Source organism: Nannospalax galili, unplaced genomic scaffold, assembly GCF_000622305.1.
Source record: "Nannospalax galili isolate Female #2095 unplaced genomic scaffold, S.galili_v1.0 scaffold90, whole genome shotgun sequence".
NCBI classification, from domain to species: Eukaryota; Metazoa; Chordata; class Mammalia; order Rodentia; family Spalacidae; genus Nannospalax; species Nannospalax galili.
In genome coordinates this window covers 106,915-115,228 of record NW_008327604.1, presented here as the reverse complement: position 1 = coordinate 115,228, position 8,314 = coordinate 106,915, and the positions used below count along the sequence as shown (strand labels likewise).

Here is an 8,314-nt window from a genome sequence, read left to right as displayed (position 1 = left end):
CTCCCAATTTTTTTTTGTCCTGTCTTTTTTGAGATGGGGTCTCCCTGTAGCCCCAGCTGACCTAGAACTCACTATGTAGAACAGGCTGGCCTTGAACTCACAGAGATCCGCCTGCCTCTGCCTCCCAAGTGCTAGAATTAAAGGTGTGTGCCATCATTCCCAACTCTCCCCCAAAATTTAAAGACACATCACTATAAAATTTGAGACCAGGCCGGGCATGGTAGTACACGCCTTTACTCCCAGCACTCGGGAGGCAGAAGCAGGCAGATCTCTGTAAGTTCAAGGCCAGCCTGGTCTACATAGTGAGTTCCAGGACAGCTGGGGCTACAGGGAGACCCTCTCTCAAGAAGACAAAAAAAATTTCAGAACAAGGAGAATTGACAAATGGTCTTGTCTTACATTCACTGTTCCTAAATAACACTCATCGGGTCTAGAGTTTGGTAGTTTATTTGGGGAGGTATATTAGTTTCTTTCATTGTTTTTTCTCTTCTTCTGTGATAAAAATACCTGATGAAAGCAACATAAGGAAAGGGGAGGGGGTATCTTGAGTTACAGTTTGGGGACACAGTGCCTCACTGCAGGGAAGGTATGCAGCCAGAAAGGGAGCAGTCACACTGCATTCAGAGTCAGGAAGAAAGGTGAGATAAATGCTGGTGTTCAGCTCAGTCTCTTTTTTATTTTGTCTGGAACCCCAGTGTATGGAATGGTGCCAACCAAATTCAGAGGGGGTCTTCCTTCCTCTATTAAACCTTTCTGGAAATACTTTCATAGACATACCCAGAGATGTGTTTCCATAGTGATTCTAAACCCAGTCATCTTGACAGTGAAGATCAACTATCATAATTCCACCCTTGTCAACTGGACACTCAAACATACCACTTTAAATCATAGCCAGGTCCCTAAAGTCTGAGCTTCATCTCATAATGTAAAATGCATCTAGTCAATCTCTAAAAGTCTTCATAGTCTTTAACAGTTCAAACACTGTTCAAAAGCCCCAAATCCAAAGCCTCTTCTAAGACTCAAGACAATTTGCCAACCATGAGTCTTATAAAATAATTTTGAAAGAAGAAAGAAAAAAAGAGGAGAAAGAAAGGAAGGAAGAGAGGAAGAAAGAGAAAGAGGGAGGGAGGAAGGAAGGAATGAAGGAAGGAGGGAAGAAAGGAAGGAAGAGAAAGAAAGAAAGAAAGAAAGAAAGAAAGAAAGAAAGAAAGATAGAGAAACAAGTTATAGCCAGGAGAGATGACTCAGTGGTTAAGAACACTGGCTGTTCTTGCAGAGGACCTGGGTTCAAATCCCAGCACCCACATGGCAGCTAACAACTGTCCATAACTCCAATTCCAGGGGATTCGACAGCCTCTTATGTCCGAGGGCATTGCACAACACAGGTGCACTTACCTACATGCAGGCAATACACACATACACATAAAATAAAAAAATAAAAAAATAAATTTTAAAAGAGTGCAAACTAGTCTTGTAGAGGACCCAGGTTAGATTCTCAGCACTCACATCAGGCAGCTCATAACCACCAGTCACTCCACCTCTGGAGCATCTAACACCTCTGGTCTCCTCTGGCACCCACCCTTATGTGGACATACCCATACACATATACATAATTTAAAGTAAGAAGAAATCCAGGCATGGTGGTGCACACCTGTAACTCAAGCACCTGGAAGGCAGAGGCAGGTAGAACTTTGTGAGTTCAAGGCCAGCCTGGTCTACAAAGCAAGTTCCAGGCTAGCTCAGGCTGTTTAAAAATTAATAAAAATAGTGATGATGATGATGATAATAATAATAATAATAAAGTCTTTAGGGGCTAGAGAGGTGGCTCAGTGGTTAAGAGTACTGACTGCTCTTACAGAGGACCCTAACAACCATCAGTAACTCCAGTTCCAGGGATCTGATGTTCTCTTCTGGCCTCCATGGGCACTGCACACATGTGGTACACTTATAAACATGCAGGCAAAACACTCATACACAGAAAGTAAAAATAAGCCCACGAAAATTAGGAAATAATTTTTTAAAAACAAGCCAGGCGTGGTGGCTCATGCCTTTGATTCCAGCACTCGGGAGACACAGGCAGGCAGATTGAGATCTAGGCCAGCCCAGTCTACATAGCGAGTTCCAGGCCAATGGGCCTATAGGGAGACCCTGACTCAAAAAGACAAAAAAGTTACATACTTCCAATATACATAATGGCACAACATAAATATCTCCATTGTAAGAAACATTAAATATTTGTCTTTTCTTTCAAACCCTATAAATCTTAGTTTATGACAAGGAATTCTAATCCTTTTTTAAGTTTAAGAGAAATTTTTTGATTCAGAATTTTTATACAATGAGTTTTTATTAGATTCAGACCTCCTCCCGACTCCCCACCCTAACCCTGCCATACCATGCCCCACACTGTAGCCCCAGCTGGCCTGGAACTCCCTATGTAGACCAGGCTGGCCTTGAACTCACGAGATTCGCCTGTCTCTCCCTCCCTAGTGCTGGAACTAAAGTCATGTGCCACCATGGTCGGCTGACTTTGTGTTCTATTAGCAAATGACCACTCTCCCCCACCCCCACCCAAAAAAACTGGCTTAGAAAAACAAGGAATTTGAGCCAGGCATGCTCCTTTGATCCCAGTGCTCAGGAGGCAGAGGCAGGTGAATCTTTGTGAGTTTGAGGCCGGCCTGGTCTACATAGGGGGTTCCAGGCCAGCTGGGGCTACAGGGAGACCCTGTCTCAAAAGACAAAAAATAAAAAATAAAAATAGAACCTTCCATCTTACATAGCACCTCTGAACTAAGTGCCCAAGAAATCATAGGTTAGACTGTCAGTGATCTATAACTCTTGCACAGAGGTGTGTGAAAGTAAAGGCCACTCCCTGTCCTTTGTAGGTGGTTTTGGGTTAGAATATACCCCACCCAGGTTTCTTGGAATGGGATTTTCATTCTTAATTTCTGTTTCTCTTACACACTGCTTAGGAATGTCAAGTAAGGATTTCTCTTTTTCTCAGCAGTCAGAAATGCTTAATTTTCTTCATCAAAGTTAGTTGTTCGCAACCCTTCGTACAGGTTACACTTTGGCTGTTTCTGGGCTCACTCAAGGCAATGACCTCACTGTGGACCAAGGTGTTCTCCAACAGGTTGATTCCCCACAGGGTTTCACTGTGGGTCAAAGCAGAAGCTAGGTCCTCACAGCAGGCAGCAATTAGCTCACAGCCCTCCAATTCGATTCTTTGAGTGGCTGATGGGAAGTTTAACAGCTTCACACAACAGCTTTACCAGTGTCCTCTAGTTTATTTTCTGCAATCAGTAGACTTCTCAGATTCCTAATGTTATTGAAGACTGTCATCAGGTCCTAACCACTGGGTGATGATGATGGTTGGTCAACCATGGGTGCCACCAGGGCATGTGGGCAGTGAGGCCAAGGCGGCTCTGCTAGTACATATGGGCAGCCAAGCTATAGGAATTTTCATCTCTTTTGTTGTGGTGGTGGTCTTTTTGAGACAGGGTCTCCTGTAGCCCCAGCTGGCTTAGAACTCACAATGTAGACCAGGCTGGCCTCAATCTCACAGAGACCCACCTGCTTCTCCATAACTGGCATTAAAGATATGCACCTCCACACCTGGATAGGAATGCTAATCATTTTATCCCACCACACTCTGTAAGACTTTAAGGAAAAGCCCTGATGCATTCCCAAACCTGATGGCCTGGGGCATCCTTTGCCCCATTCTTTTAAACTAGACAATCCAGAAAGACTGTGTGAGGTTAGACCCCAGCCAATGGGAAAAGACACAATACTCTTGCATTTGGGATAAGAACCTGTTAAGCTTCAGAGTCCTGTGTACCGACTGGATCTGACAACCCACGCAATGCACCTTTCTGAAAAAGTAAAATCTGTCTTGCCGGTAACTTTCCCTTTGTCCCAATGTTCTTTGTGCAGTATTTGTGGGGTCCTTGGACCTAAGATTTTATTTCTAACAGCATTCTAAAAGGGAAGAATAGGAGCCTGGCATGGTAGCGCACACCTGTAGTCCCAGCACTCGGGAGGCAGAGGCAGGCGGATCTCTGTGAGTTTGAGGCCAGCCTGGTCTACATAGTGAGTTCCAGGCCAGCAGGGGCTACAGGGAGACCCTGTCCCCAGAATACCAAAAAATAAAATAAAAATAAAAATAAAAATAAAAGGGAAGAATAGGATCATATCCAGGAAAGATCGAGCCAAAGCAAGATTAAAGCCCAGCAGGACAAACACCAAATCCTTGTCCAGCCCTGAAGGTTTGGATGCAATTATCTGGGCCATAAAAGCCTCAGGCAGCTCTGACACCTGCTGCTCTCTCTAGGGCTGGTTCCAGTCCGTACGTCTTTCTTTAGCATATATCTCACGTCTGGCATCTCCAGCATCCTGTAGTTTCTGTTGCAACTTAGCTTTTACCTCGTCTTCATGCAACAGGCCTTTCAATGGCCACACATCTGGAACTTTGTCAGAGACTCCGTGACACTCTTCCTCACTTCATGCAAAATAGCGCTACGTGGACACTGTACCCATTTCTCCTTCAGCTGGGACACAGCCTGGACCCACAGCTGAGTGGCCTCCGTGCACATTCTAGGTTGACTCAGGACAATACCTTCCAGTGTGGACACTGTACCCATTTCTCCTTCAGCTGGGACACAGCCTGGACCCACAGCTGAGTGGCCTCTGTGTGCCTTCTAGGTTGACTCAGGAAAATACCTTCCAGTGTGGCCATTTTGGAGCTGGGAACTCCAGCAGCATTCTCCTTTCTGCTCTCACCTTTAAAAAGTATTTGCACTGTTACATGGAAGCTTCAGTGGGTGGGGTTTTACCCTCAAGTGTCCTAGCAGAGAGCCAGGTTCGTCTTTAGTGGTGCTAACCTCCTTAATAATTACAGCTGCTCTCTCCACGCCCTCCCTGTCTCCAATTTTAAACCCTCACTTGCCTTTCCTAACCCAAACTGCACATTTCTGTTCCATTTGTTGCTCCCTTTCACGTAGACCTGGATAAGAGATATTAGCAGTAACTATTACACAATCAAAATTATATCCTACCTTGAAATTTCCTTCACCAAACAAATTAGTCCATTACTTTTGAATTGTACCTCATTTGGGCTGGGGAGATGACTCAGTGGGTAAGAATGCTTGCTGTGAAAGCAAGAGGACCTGAGTTTAAATGCTCAGAAACCACATTTTTTAAAAAAAAGTAGAAATGGCCACACCTGATGTATACCTGTATCAGGGGTGGAAACAGGTGGATCCTGGCCCTCACTGACTGGCCAGCCTAGCAAAAACTGTGATCTGGTTCAGTAAAAGATCCTGCCTCAAAAAATAACATGGGCACCTACACCATACCCACACACCACACACAGGAACACACACATACACACACTAAAATACATTAATTAAAAAAATTTTTTTTGTGTGTTTTTGAGATAGGGTCCCCTTGTAGCCCCAGCTGTCCTGGAACTCACTATGTAGACCAGGCTGGCCTTGAACTCACAAAGATCTGCCTGCCAAGTACTGGGATTAAAGGCGTGTGCCACCACACCAGGCTAATAAAAAATTTTTAATGAACTGTACCTCATTCAAGTTCTCAGGATGCAGAACACTGCTAGTTTCTTTGCCAAAATGTAACACAAATGGCCTCTAACCTCGCTCCTGATAAAGTCCATGTTCACCTCTGAAACCTCATGTACTGGACCACCACTGCTCCATGTTTCTCTTAGCATTCTAGTTTTCTAAACTCCCACCAGACTGACCCATTAAGCTCTACTAACAGCATCCTGGGGCTCTATTTCTTCTGTAAAGCAGTTCTAGAGGCCTATGGACCACAAAGTTAGGTTATCACAGTAAAGTCCCACTCCTCAGTTCCAACTTTCTGTATTAGTTACTTTTCTTGTTACTATGACAAAACACTTGATAAAAGTAACTTAAGGAAGGCTTATTTGGGCTCACAGTCTGAGGATCCAGTAGTCTACCATGGCAGCAGGAGTGTGAGGCAGTTGGTCACTCTGTGTCTGCAGTCAGACTTCAGAAGTGATGGTACTGGTACTCAGCTTGCTTTCTCCTTTTTATTCAGCCCAGGACCCCAGCCCTTGAAATGGTGCCACACAAATTAGGTCTTCCCACCGCATTTAAATCTTTCTGGAAGCGCCTTCAAAAACATACCCAGAGGCGTGTTTCCATGGTAATCTGAATCCAGTCACACTGACAGTTGTCACACTGACAATAAAGAGCAGTCATCACTGGAGGTGTCCCTGAAGAAATAGTAACACTAGTAGAGAAATGGCAAATTAGACAAGCTTAAGAAGAAGAAACCCAGGTGGTTTCCCAGAGCTTCTAAGGCTAAATCCCAGGCGGGCCTTTGGGAGATAGTGCAGGACACAGCTCAGAGTTATCCCTCCCAAGGAATACTGACCACCAAGCCCTTTCCCTCACTGGTTGAGGGCTATTGTGAAGACATCAAAACTTCCAAGTACTTCAGACTCCCAGGGATGGAGGAAGCTCTTGGCTGAGCTGCATGGGCACTTCAGTAAGAACATTTGGCACACAGGAGATGTGTTTGTGGGGGGCTACAGATAGGACACTAAGAGCCGCTACTTCTGTTACATGTAAAGAAAGGAACTAAAATGGCATCAGACTTCTGATAATGGCCCCAGAAGCTAGAATACCGGCAACAGAAGCAAAAGCAGACAAATAGAATTGCATCAAGCTAAGAAGCTGCTGCACAGCAAAAGGAATAATCCACAGAATGGAGACAGCCTGAAGAGTGGCTGAAAGTAACCTGAAAATAATTTGTTCAAAAAGATGACATGTGGGCGTGGTGGTGCACGCCTTTGATCCCAGCACTCGGGAGACAGAGGCAGGCAGATCTCTGTGAGTTCAAGGCCAGCTGTCTTGTAGACCAGGCTAGCCTATGTAGACCAGGCTAGCCTCAAACTCACAAAGACCTGCCTGCCTTTGCCTCCCAAGTGCTGGGATTAAAGGCATGTGCTACCACCCCCAGCCAAAAATAAATAATTTTTAAAAGACTATATAAGAAATTCATAGCTGGGCGGGGTGACACATGCCTTTAGTCCCAGCACTCAGAAGGCAGAGGCAGGTAGATCTTTGAGTTCAAGCCCAGCCTGGTCTACATAGTGAGTTCCAGGTCAGCTGGGGCTACAGGGAGACCTCGTCTCAAAAAAAGAAAGAGAGAGAGGGAGGGAGGGAGGGAGGGAGGGAGGAAGGAAGGAAGGAAGGAAGGAAGGAAGGAAGGAAGGAAAGAAGGAAGGAAGGAAGGGAATTCAAAAGGTGCAGCAAACCAAACATCATAGGGTATATATAGTTATACCCAGCACTCAAAAAGGCTGAAACAGGAGAATTGTGAGTTTGAAGCCAGCCTAGGCTAAATAATAAAACTATTTCTGAAAAATTGAATGAAATAAAACTCTATAGTAATCTGGGCATGGTGGCTCATGATTCACGCCTGTAATCCCAGCAATCAGGAGGCTGAGGCAGGAGGATTGCCATGAGTTTGAGGCCAACCTGGCCTACACAGGGAGTTACAGGCTAATTTGGACTACAGAGTTAAAAATGAAACAAATCAAAAAATACTCTCAATATCACTAATCATCTAGGAAATGCAAAACAAAATTACATTGAAATATCTCAATATATTTATAAATATATATTTATACATAAATATAAATATATTTATAAAGTTACAGAATAATTTTAATAAAAATATTATAATAAGGGGCTGGAGAGATGGCTCAGCAGTTAATAACACTGGTTGTTCTTGCAGAAGACCCGGGTTTGAATCCCAGCACCCACGTGGCAGTTAACAACTGTCCATAACTCTAGTATCAGGGGATCCAACAGCCTCTTCTGTCCTCCGTGGGCACTGCACAACACGGTGCACTTACCTACATGCAGGCCTAACACTCATACACATAAAATAAAAATAATAAATAAAATAAAATAAATTTTTTTTAAAATGTAAATACTCCTCTTTCTGACACACAGGCCTCTCTCTCCGGGACCAACCCAGCTCCTCAGTGCAGTCCCCAGGAGCCCTTGGGGCCACTTCCTGCCCCCATCTCCCTTTGCATCTCTGGGTGGCAAGGCCACCAGCTGCCCTAGACCAGCATCTTTCTTGGGCCCGGCTACCAGGCCAGTCCAACCCCCAAATTCCTGAGGCCAAAATCTTTCCTGGAGGGATCCAGACCTTAGAAGAAAGGCTGAGAGCATCTGATCCTCATTGGATTGGGCCTCTGTGGGAACTCCTGAAGACAAAAGCAATCCGGCCACTACAATAGAAAATCAAAAGAGAG

At 44.7% G+C, this 8,314-nt stretch overlaps 1 pseudogene; it reads right to left on the bottom strand.

The window, feature by feature from the left end:
• The window catches only part of LOC103734609, a 27,563-nt pseudogene that overhangs the window by 8,927 nt on the left and 10,322 nt on the right, over positions 1-8,314 (bottom strand).